Consider the following 13533-nt stretch of genomic DNA (forward strand, 5'->3'; position numbering starts at 1 on the left):
ATTCACTAAAAACAATAATCAGAAACTATCACGAATCGTAAAAGTTTTAACTATTCAGACCTGAATCCCTCACAGCCAAATATAGCCCAGCAAGCACGACTAACTCACCTATTCTTTATAGTAGGTGAAAATATAACCCCTACTCAAACAACGTTCTGCCTTATCTCTATCTTAAGAGTAAAACCAAACTTTTAAACTTTCTCTTCTCTTTTGGCTTCCCACTTATGAAATGTCCAAGTCTTAAAAGTAACATGTAATTCACTAAATGTATTACATACATCAGTCAATCCATAAGAATAAAAACATTTTGGTGGGCACAACTCTATCGCCATTTTCTGTGATTCAGTTATTTAAATACGACTCCTATTCTCAATACGTTATTCCAGCAGACTATTTAGGCAACAGACAACGTATTACATCGAAATCGCCTCGCTATTATTTTGAATGAATTAGTCTTTCAATTTAACCTAAACAATCTATTAGAATGTTCAATTTATCCCTTAAACAAACACTAACAACCGTATCTTTCCAGGCAAACATACCAATAGTTGAATTACAATCAGAAACCCAGATTTTAGGTAATTGGTGCATAGGCTGGGATACGAACCCAAGTCGTAGGCAAGAATTCTACCACTGGACCACCAACACTATTTAAATGACAGAGACTCCTCGCAAATAACCCTATTTATAATTGTCTGTAGTCTTAAAATCAGGCACGTACTACCGAGACAATTCCCAGAAAATAGCCCTAATTTAAAGGTCCAGGCATTTCTCCGCCGATGGTTCTCCTTACTCTCTCTCTCTTGTTGTCTCTGCCTCTCTCTTTCTCTCTGTTTGTCCCCTTATCTTCTCTTTTCCTTTCCTCTCTTGACTTTTTTCACTCTCTCTATCTCCTACTCAGTATTTAGGAATAATTACTATTGTGATTTTTGATTAGTTATTAGGTCTCACACTCATGAGCTATTTTCCAGGGGTCGTAAGGCCCTAGTTAGCAGCCTATTTTTCTGTTGTTCCTTGTGATTTTGACTCGTTAATATCTCGTATCTCACTCCGCTATATTAGGCTTCACTTCTTAAATGGATAATCATACCTAGATGTGCGCCTCCTAAAGATCTGACTATACCCTTCTTCTATTTAAACGTATTTAGACAGGCAACCTATATTAATATAATCATGTCTCTGACCTCTCTTATATTTCGATTATTATATTTCGCCTTCCAATTAACGTTTTTCTGCCTACGTCTTCTGACCCTATTATACGTTTTAGGTCTCACCATTAGCTATTTAAATCGGCAGTGGCCACAGTTGCCCAGGGTCATTACGGACCCTGCTTTATTGTTGAATTTACAACTAATTCCTGTCTTCCATTTGCATAGAATACTTGGTTCCCTTTAAAACATTTTTCTCCACACAAAATTCTAAAGACAGGTCGGTGACCAGATATAAACTCCTTCTGAGATGTTAGGGTCTAACACCCAGAATACATTAAAATCCTTTACTCATCTCCGGTTAATTCCTGCATCCCCTTCCTTTACCTCATTTAATGCAATCATACAGATATTATCCCCTGTATATCCGTGAATAAAAAGCACAGACCTTATTTTTTGCAGCTGAGGTTTCAAAGTTGGTTGGATTTCGTCACCGTTTTCTGTCGCGTACCAGTTTGCCACCGGCCTGAAATGGAACCTCAATTTCCAGAGGTCAGGTCTTTAATTTATGGATGTCTGATCCGTCCGTGCACGGGTTTCGGCACTCCCACGGGACGACAGAAAACAGGTATTGAAATCCGGCTTCGAAGGACCAAGCTGTCACGAGAATTTTCAATCCCAATGATATTAACTAAAAATCGATAGCTCTGACCAATCCCCGAGGTTTGTAAGACCATGGGTAAAATAATAATTAGGCAAAGACTCAGCTTATGCAAAAGGTTAGTACAGTTTACTCAGAGAACGTTCTGAAGTCCATTATACAAAGACATCCATTTTATACCATGCTCTTTAATTACGCACGTACTTTCACACAAACGGTAGATATCCTACGCACATTCATACACACAAACAGTAGGTGAGTTGTATCCTTCTCCAGAGTTCTCACCACTGTGTATCACTACCCAGCCAACAGTTCCATTCCCCCGAGATTAGGGAAACCTTGAGAAGTACTCCCTGTCCTATCATAAGTTTCTCAGAGTTCTAGCCAGGTCGGTTCAAACACAGTTGAATTGTTCTCGGTATTTTATGAGGCACACACACATTTCTCTCTCTCCCAGTCCAACCTAGTTGGACTTATGTTTAATACTTTAATTATTCCTTATACATGCTACATAACCTATAATCCCTAATGGTTCAGTTTCCGGGTAGAATTATTAAATCATTATCTTTAAACATCTAAATTATTTTATCAGAGTGTGAATATTTATTTATTTCATTTATATTTATGTTGTGATATTGTAAAGCACACACACAGAGACACACACACAGAGACACACAGACACACACACACACAGACACACACACACAGACACACACACACACACACAGAGACACACACACACAGACACACACACACAGAGACACACAGACACACACACACACAGACACACACACACAGACACACACACACACACACAGAGACACACACACACAGACACACACACACAGAGACACACAGACACACACACACACAGACACACACACACAGACACACACACACACACACAGAGACACACACACAGAAACACACACACACACACAGACACACACAGAGACACACACACACAGACACACACACACAGACACACACACACAGACACACACACACAGACACACACACACACAGAGACACACACACACAGACACACACACACAGACACACACACACACAGACACACACACACAGACACACACACACAGACACACACACACACACACACACACAGACACACACACACAGACACACACACACAGACACACACACACACACACACACACACACACACACAGACACACACACACAGACACACACACACACACACACACAGACACACACACACAGACACACACACAGACACACACACACAGACACACACACACACACAGAGACACACACACACAGAGACACACACACACAGACACACACACACAGACACACACACACAGACACACACACACACACACACACACACACACACACACAGACACACACACACAGACACACACACACAGACACACACACAACACACACACACACACACACACAGACACACACACACAGACACACACACACACACACACACAGACACACACACACAGACACACACACACAGACACACACACACACACACACACACACACACACACACACACACACACACACACAGAGACACACACACACACACACACACACACACACACACACACACACACACACACACACAGAGACACACACACACAGACACACACACACAGAGACACACACACACAGACACACACACACAGAGACACACACACACACACACACACACACACACACATATAGGCAGATACAGTCTGACACTGCTAGATGATTTAAAGGGAGAGGTCGAATCAGCTGCATCTGGTTCTATTTGATATTATTGTTACAATTAAAGGAGACATGTGTGGTTGCAATGAGGCAGAACATGTTTATCTGTTGTCTGTGGTAGGATATCCCACACGTGCACACACACACACACACACACACACATACATACACACACACACACACACACACACACTCCCTGCAACACACACAGGCAGACACTGACACATTGACACAGTGTTACTTACACGTTTCACCTGATTAAACCCAAGCCGTTGGCCTTGAACCACAGAGAGAGACGGGACTGGAGGCAGACATTGACTGACTCATAGATTTAGAAGTGTCTGACACTCACATGGCCAGAAAGGACACTGCCATCAGACAATGTAGAGAAATGCAATCACAAGGATAAACAGATATTTCTGCATCTAGTCCTGTATGTCTGTCCATACTATTGTGAAATTATACATGATCATTATATTACGCACTTTGGCAATGTGTTTCTTTCTATTGTTAGAATTAAAATAGAAGTGTCTGGTTGCAATGAGGGAAACATGTTGCCTGGATGCAGTGGTGATGGATTTTATATACACTGCTCAAAAAAATTAAGGGAACACTAAAATAACACATCCTAGATCTGAATGAATGAAATATTCTTATTAAATACTTTTTTCTTTACATAGTTGAATGTGCTGACAACAAAATCACACAAAAATGATCAATGGAAATCAAATGTATCAACCCATGGAGGTCTGGATTTGGAGTCACACTCAAAATTAAAGTGGAAAACCACACTACAGGCTGATCCAACTTTGATGTAATGTCCTTAAAACAAGTCAAAATGAGGCTCACTACTGTGTGTGGCCTCCAGGTGCCTGTATGACCTCCCTACAATGCCTGGGCATGCTCCTGATGAGGTGGCGGATGGTCTCCTGAGGGATCTCCTCCCAGACCTGGACTAAAGCATCCGCCAACTCCTGGACAGTCTGTGGTGCAACGTGGTGTTGGTGGATGGAGCGAGACATGATGTCCCAGATGTGCTCAATTGGATTCAGGTCTGGGGAACGGGCGGGCCAGTCCATAGCATCAATGCCTTCCTCTTGTAGGAACTGCTGACACACTCCAGCCACATGAGGTCTAGCATTGTCTTGCATTATGAGGAACCCAGGGCCAACCGCACCAGCATATGGTCTCACAGGGGGTCTGAGGATCTCATCTCGGTACCTAATGGCAGTCAGGCTACCTCTGGCGAGCACATGGAGTGCTGTGCGGACCCCCAAAGAAATGCCACCCCACACCATGATTGACCCACCGCCAAATCGGTCATGCTGGAGGATGTTGTAGGCAGCAGAACGTTCTCCACGGCGTCTCCAGACTCTGTCACGTCTGTCACATGTGCTTAGTGTGAACTTGCTTTCATCTGTGAAGAGCACAGTGCGCCTGTGGCGAATTTGCCAATCTTGGTGTTCTCTGGCAAATGCCAAACGTCCTGCACGGTGTTGGGCTGTAAGCACAACCCCCACCTGTGGACATCGGGCCCTCATACCACCCTCATGGAGTCTGTTTCTGACCGTTTGAGCAGACACATGCACATTTGTGGCCTGCTGGAGGTCATTTTGCAGGGCTCTGGCAGTGCTCCTCCTGCTCCTCCTTGCACAAAGGCGGAGGTAGCGGTCCTGCTGCTGAGTTGTTGCTCTCCTACGGCCTCCTCCAAGTCTCCTAATGTACTGGCCTGTCTCCTGGTAGCGCCTCCATGCTCTGGACACTACGCTGACAGACACAGCAAACCTTCTTGCCACAGCTCGCATTGATGTGCCATCCTGGATGAGCTGCACTACCTGAGCCACTTGTGTGGGTTGTAGACTCCGTCTCATGCTACCACTAGAGTGAAAGCACCGCCAGCATTCAAAAGTGACCAAAACATCAGCCAGGAAGCATTGGAACTGAGAAGTGGTCTATGGTCACCACCTGCAGAACCACTCCTTTATTGGGTGTGTCTTGCTAATTGCCTATAATTTCCACCTGTTGTCTATTCCATTTGCACAACAGCATGTGAAATTTATTGACAATCAGTGTTGCTTCCTAAGTGGACAGTTTGATTTCACAGGAGTGTGATTTTGGAGTTACATTGTGTTGTTTAAGTGTTCCCTTTATTTTTTTGAGCAGTGTATATATATATATATATAGTGCAGTGTATATATATATATATATATACACACACACACACACACACACACACACACACACACACACACACACACACACACACACACACACACACACACACACACACACACACACACACAATGTCTAGGGGGATGCCATTTAACCGCATTTGTATTCATGAGATTCCAGTGTCCTAGCGAGGCTGGTAAGAGCAGAGCAGATCAGTAGCAGTACAGTAGCAGGGAACACTGGTCTCAGCTGTTATAGTCTGATGGAGGGGAGAGAGACGCTGGGCCCATGAACAATTTATACATCATGAGGCAGGCAACCATGACCCTCTCTTCATTACTGCACTGGCCCAGGGCCCGCAGGCATACGCATAATGTTAGCGTAATGTTGTTATACCAACCACTGGGAGAGTCAGGCCATTCCAAAAGCTCCACTGTAAGATCTAAGATGGATGCCTGTCGTCTGGCTTGCTGGTAATGGGGGGAACCGTGAGGGGCTTATGATTGGTGTCAATGGTCAAAACTACCCTGCAGTGACGATTCCTATGATTGCCATATGTCATCCAATACAAGGCCATTACCATGGATCTGAGGGGTCTTGTGGAATAGATATATCATTAAATACAAGACTATTACTATTGCTACATAGGCCTACAGACACGTGAAGGATCGGAGGGATCTTATGAATGACATTAAATGTAGCATTAAAACATGACAATGATTTCCATATATCATTATATGTACAGTGTGTTCAGAAAGTAGTCAGACCTCTTGACTTCATCACATTTTGTTGTTACAGCTTTATTCTAAACTGTATTGAATAAAAACAATCCTACTCATCAATCTACACACAATACCCCATAATGACAAAGCAAAAACAGTTTTTTAATTTTTATTTTGCAAATGTATTAAAAATTAAAAACTGAAATATGACATTTACATAACTATTCAGACCCTTTTCTCTACTTTGTTGAAGAACCTTTGGCAGCGATTACAGCCTCGAATCTACTTGGGTATGACACTACAAGCTTGGCACACCTGTATTTGTGGAGTTTCTCCCATTCCTCTCTGCAGATCCTCTCAAGCTGTCAGGTTGGATGGGGAGCATCGCTGCATAACTATGTTCAAGTCTCTCCAGAGATGTTCGATCGGGTTCAAGTTCGGGCTCCTGCTGGGCCACTCAAGGACATTCAGAGACTTGTCCCGAAGCCACTCCTGCTTTGTCTTGACTGTGTGCTTAGGGTCGTTGTCCTGTTGGAAGGTGAACCTTCGCCCCAGTCTGAGATCCTGAGCGCTCTGGAGCAGGTTTTCATCAAGGATCTCTCTGTAAAGGCCTGATTGCTGGAGTGCTGCAGAGATGGTTGTCCTTCTGGAAGGTTCTCCCATCTCCACAGAAGAACTCTGGAGCTCTGTCAGAGTGACCATCAGGTTCTTGGTCACCTCTCTGACTAAGGCCCTTCTCCCCCAATTGCTCAGTTTGGCCGGGCGGCCAGCTCTAGGAAGTGTCTTGGTGGTTTCAAACTTCTTCTATTTAAGAATGATGGAGGCCACTGTGTTCTTGTGTTGGAGCTCTACGGACAATTCCTTTGACCACACGGATTGGTTTTTGCTCTGACATGCACTGTCAACTGTGGGATCTTATGTAGACAGTGTGTCCAATCAATTGAATTTACCACAGGTGGACTCCAATCAAGTTGTAGAAACATCTCAATGATGATCAATGGAAACAGGATGCACCTGAGCTCAATTTGGAGTTTCATAGCAAAGGCTCTGAATACTTATTTTAAATACATTTGCAAACATTTAAAAAACTGTTTTCGCTTTGTCATTATGCAGTATTGTGTGTGGATTGATGAGGACATTTTTTATTGAATCAATTTTAGAAAAGTCAAGGGGTCTGAATACCTCCCAATTGCAACGTTTATGGCCTCTACTGATGCTATGTACAGTGCATACAAGGTAATGATCATCATTCAGGAAATTATTGCCTGCATTACCATTTGCAGAGATTGTGCAGAGTAGAATACTATGAAGGTGGTCCTAATGAGTTCTAGTATATTAGAGGCAGAGATAAAACATGGGAAAGAGAGGATTTGAAAGCAGACAAAGTTTGGACTGAATTCAAGCTCTTCTTCGACCTTCTTCACCTGACAGACAGGGGTGCCCACACACACACACACGCACGCACGCATGCACGCACGCACGCACGCACACACACACAGAGGAACAGTGGGGCAATGACTCTGAAGGACAGACATGTTTATCTGGCCATTCAGGGGATAAGATACACGAACAGTGCTTCCTGGTTACAAGGACAAAGACAGAACCCTCTTTCTGTGAGAGGGAACGAGAGAGTGAAAGGGAGGCTGTAGAAAGACATATGGAGCAAAGGAGAGAAAGAGAGACATATATAGGGAGGGAGAGAGAGGAGTAAAACAGGGATCTAGGCTAAAGAGGGAGCCTTGGAATTTGCCTGGGGGGAGGGGAGAGAGGAGAGAGGCTGGGGTCAGAGGTGACTGTGTAGAAGGGAGAAGTGAGGGACCAGGGGACAAACACACAATCGCCTCAAAGGGACCCTAAATGAGCTCTCTAACCTTCTGAACCCCCACCATTCACACACACACACACACACGCAGACACACATACATGCACACACACACACACGCACACACACGCAAACAGCATATCGGAGCAAAGTGTCATCTAAAGAGGGGGGCTGCAGAGTGTGTGTTTAACCCCAAAGGGACACTCACAGAACTCAGCACAAAGACATCTCACTAAGGCAGGCCATTCAATTGACTTATCAAAGTTTCACACCCTCTCGGTCATAAATACTAATTCTCTATGACAAGCCATTATCTTAAATTTTCTAGTTGTCAGAGATAATACTCATTAATTCAGGCCATTGTAATCATAATGACTTTATATTAATTTGGCCGTTGTGTTTCTCAAACTCCTGAATATGTACATAAATCTGCATGTTAAAGATGTGATTAAAAATGATTTATATAATGGATAATGAACATATCAAGGGAATAAACTTTGGAGAGTAGCAGAAAGCAAAGATGGAATATGGTGCCAGGGCTTTTCAGAAGACAGGGCCAGACAGGAGAGGAATGGCAGGGCTTTTCAGAAGACAGGGCCAGACAGGAGAGGAATGGCAGGGCTTTTCAGAAGACAGGGCCAGACAGGAGAGGAATGGCAGGGCTTTTCAGAAGACAGGGCCAGACAGGAGAGGAATGGCAGGGCTTTTCAGAAGACAGGGCCAGACAGGAGAGGAATGGCAGGGCTTTTCAGAAGACAGGGCCAGACAGGAGAGGAATGGCAGGGCTTTTCAGAAGACAGGGCCAGACAGGAGAGGAATGGCAGGGCTTTTCAGAAGACAGGGCCAGACAGGAGAGGAATGGCAGGGCTTTTCAGAAGACAGGGCCAGACAGGAGAGGAATGGCAGGGCTTTTCAGAAGACAGGGCCAGACAGGAGAGGAATGGCAGGGCTTTTCAGAAGACAGGGCCAGACAGGAGAGGAATGGCAGGGCTTTTCAGAAGACAGGGCCAGACAGGAGAGGAATGGCAGGGCTTTTCAGAAGACAGGGCCAGACAGGAGAGGAATGGCAGGGCTTTTCAGAAGACAGGGCCAGACAGGAGAGGAATGGCAAGGGTAGATGTCAGACAGTTCAGAGAGGATGGGGGGGTGAGGTGGAAGAGGGAGCAACAGAGAGAGAGACACCTGAGGAGAAAGAAGAAGGTAGGGGGTTAGAATAGCCCAGTAGCCAGTATTTAGATTTCTAGATAGGTAGGGTGGTGTTTTCTGTCAGCAAACAGGCACACAGCTTAATCACCTTTGACAAGTTTGCTGTTTTACCCCCACTCTTTATTCTACTTCCACCCTGTCTCTCTCCAGGGTCCCTCTCTCTCTCTCTCCAGGGTCCCTCTCTCTCTCTCTCCAGGGTCCCTCTCTCTCTCTCTCTCTCTCCAGGGTCCCTCTCTCTCTCTCCAGGGTCTCTCTCTCTCTCTCTCTCCAGGGTCCCTCTCTCTCTCTCGCCAGGGTCTCTCTCTCTCTCTCTCCAGGGTCTCTCTCTCTCTCTCTCCAGGGTCCCTCTCTCTCTCCAGGGTCCCTCTCTCTCTCTCTCTCCAGGGTCCCCCTCTCTCTCTCCAGGGTCCCTCTCTCTTTCAATTCAATTCAGTTCAAGGGGCTTTATTGGCATGGGAAACATGTGTTAACATTGCCAAAGCAAGTGAGGTAGATAATATACAAAAGTGAAATAAACAATAAAAATTAACAGTAAACATTACACATACAGAAGTTTCAAAACAATAAAGACATTACAAATGTCATATTATATATATATATATATATATATATATACACCGTGGTGTAACAAATGGTTAAAGTACACAAGGGAAAATAAATAAGCATGGGTTATTATATGGGTTGTATTTACAATGGTGTTTGTTCTTCACTGGTGCCCTTTTCTTGTGGCAACAGGTCACACATCTGGCTGCTGTGATGGCACACTGTGGAATTTCACCCAGTAGATATGGGAGTTTATCCAAATTGGGGTTGTTTTCAAATTCTTTGTTGATCTGTATAGTCTGAGGGAAATATGTGTCTCTAATATGGTCATACATTGGGCAGGGGGTTAGGAAGTGTAGCTCAGTTTCAACCTCATTTTGTGGGCAGTGAGCACATAGCCTGTCTTCTCTTGAGAGCCATGTCTGCCTACGGCGGCCTTTCTCAATAGCAAGCCTATGCTCACTGAGTCTGTACATAGTCAAAGATTTCCTTAAGTTTGGGTCAGTCACAGTGGTCAGGTATTCTGCCACTGTGTACTCTCTGTGTAGGGCCAAATAGCATTCTAGTTTGCTCTGTTTTTTTGTTAATTCTTTCCAATGTGTCAAGTAATAATGTTTTGGTTTTCTCATGATTTGGTTGGGTCTAATTGTGCTGCTGTCCTGGGGCTCTGTGGGGTATGTTTGCGTTTGTGAACAGAGCCCCAGGACCAGCTTGCTTAGGGGACTCTTCTCCAGGTTCCTCTCTCTGTAGGTGATGGCTTTGTAATGGAAGGTTTGGGAATCTCTTCCTTTTAAGTGGTTGTAGAATTTAACGGCTCTTTTCTGGATTTTGATAATTAGTGGGTACCGGCCTAATTCTGCTCTGCATGCATTATTTGGTGTTCTATGTTGTACACAGAGGATATTTTTTGCAGAATTCTGCATGCAGAGTCTCAATTTGGTGTTTGTCCCATTTTGTGAAATCTTGGTTGGTGAGCGGACCCCAGACCTCACAACCATAAAGGGCAATGGGCTCTATGACTGATTCAAGTATTTTTTGCCAGATCCTAATTGGTCTCTCTCTCTCTCTCCAGCCCCCCCCCCCCCCCCCACCCTCTCTCTCTCTCTCCAGGGTCCCTCTCTCTCTCCCTCGCTCCAGGGTCCCTCTCTCTCTCTCCAGGGTCACTCTCTCTCTCTCCAGGCTCCCCCCCACCCTCTCTCTCTCTCTCCAGGGTCACTCTCTCTCTCTCCAGCCCACCCCCCCACCCTCTCTCTCTCTCTCCAGGCCCCCCCCCCACCCTCTCTCTCTCTCTCCAGGGTCCCTCTCTCTCTCCAGGGTCCCTCTCTATCTCCCCATCTCTTCTTTGAGAAAGAGAGAGAGACTCATTGTCCCGGTGCCAAGTCATCGCCTGTGTTTGTCTGTGTAAAAAGCATCTGTTCTGTGCCCTCCCTCTCAGCCAACCCCCACCAACCCCACCCTCTGTGACAGGTGGGGGGGATTGAGGCAGCAATCCACCAATCGAGCAAAGGAAAGACACACACACACCGGCTGGGGGCAGTACCACACACACACACGGTGCCGGGCTGGCTGGGCGGTACACTGCCAGTTAACACCACCTGCCTCAAACACAAACACAAGATGACAGATCAGTTGTGACTGCACACAGAAACCAAGTAGCAAGACACACACACACACACTCATGCAGACCCAGTATTGTACCAGACTACATCCATTTTGTCAGCGTTTTCTATTCAGGCCAAGAGTAGGTGCGGCCACCTCCTATCTACAGTACTGAATGGCTAAAACACTATGATATGCATTAAGTTAATTTGATAATTGTTTCACAGTGGTAATTGCTGTTGTTGGGGACCACACCGGTAATTACATCTTTGCCCCCCCCCCCCCTCCACACACATATACACAAATAAAAGGCCAGAATAAAAGACTGCCATTAAAAGCAAGCTCTTTCTCCCTCCATACTGAGAACAATGGGAGATGGGAGTAAAGCCTAGCAGAGCCGCTTGGTGATAGACAGAGCCTCTGTCTAACAGTAGCAAGTGAACAAACAACACTCACCTCCTCTGGTGCATTCCACACATTTCTCCCTATCACTCAAGGACATGTTTATCCTTCTCCTATCTCCTCAAAATGACAGAGTAGAGAAAGAGAGGGAGCCAAGGGAGGGAGGGGTTCAGGTGCTCCAGAACAGCTTTTATTCAAATCCAGGGAGGGGGGGGGGGGAAGAAACAGAGAGGGATAGGAGAGAGAGGTAGGTAAGTCTACTGATTAATATCACCTGAGAGACGGGGGCGAACTTGATGGAGTGGCGTTATGATTATTGATGAAAAATAGACGAGACAGTCTTGTATACATTTGACAAGGGAATACACCGGCAGAGCTGGCCAGTGTACCTACACAGATGCACGCACACACACCAGAGGTGGAAAAACTATTCAATAGTCGTACTTGAGTAAAAGTAAATGCAATACACAAGATGGCTGATTTCCTTGTTATTATTATAGTATTTATTTTTTGACAGCCAGGGGCACACTCCAACACTCATTTACAAACTAACTGAGTCTGCCAGATCAAAGGCAGTAGGGATGACCAGGGATGTTCTCTTGATAAGTGTGTGAATTGGACCATTTTCCTGTTCTGCTAAGCATTCAAATTGAAACGGGTACTTTTGGGTGTCAGTGAAAATGTATGGAGTAAAAAGTACATTATTTTCTTAAGGAATGTAGTGAAGTAAAAGTAAAAGTTGTCAAAAATATCAATAGTAACATAAAGTACAGATACCCCAAAAAACTAGTACTTTCAAAAGTAGTACATTAAAGTATTTTTACTTAAGAACTTTACACCACTGACACACACACAAAGCCCCAGTAGTCAGTGGATGAGAGATTGGCAAACACAGCGGGCTTAGTGTTCAGAAATCAACACTACACACATGGTATCACGCAAACACAGAAACAATACACACTGTCTCTGACACCCAAACACAAACACCCAAGCCAGTACAAACAGCCACACTTGTTAGTAACAGTCTCAGAGAAAATATGGCAATATGTTTCATTTCAGCTTTGCTGTGTGTGGCCATGGAATAGATGAGTACAACTGAAAGGTTTGAGTAGGCCAGTGTTGGCTGGTGGCACTTTAAATGGGAGGAGGGGCTCATAGTAATGGCTGAAATGGAATAAATGGAATGGTATCAAACACATCAAATACCTGGTTTCCATGTGTTTGAGACCATTACATTCACTCCATTCATTATTATGAGCCGTCCTCCCCTCACCAGCCTCCTCTGGAGTAGGCCTATGACACCATCTCTAAATCCTAAAAAGGGAATTCATTAAACAGAATGAAATGATCATATGGCTGTTTTAACTTTTACATCATGGTGGTAGCCTAATCATTTGATTAGGAAGATCCACGTTATAGCACAACTGACATTTAAAAGATTTTGCTGACATATTCAACATTTACCATTAATGTTTTCTCCGCGAACGGGGGAACGTTGCCTTTAAAACG

The sequence above is a fragment of the Oncorhynchus kisutch genome, linkage group LG2, assembly GCF_002021735.2.
Source record: "Oncorhynchus kisutch isolate 150728-3 linkage group LG2, Okis_V2, whole genome shotgun sequence".
NCBI classification, from domain to species: domain Eukaryota; kingdom Metazoa; phylum Chordata; class Actinopteri; order Salmoniformes; family Salmonidae; genus Oncorhynchus; species Oncorhynchus kisutch.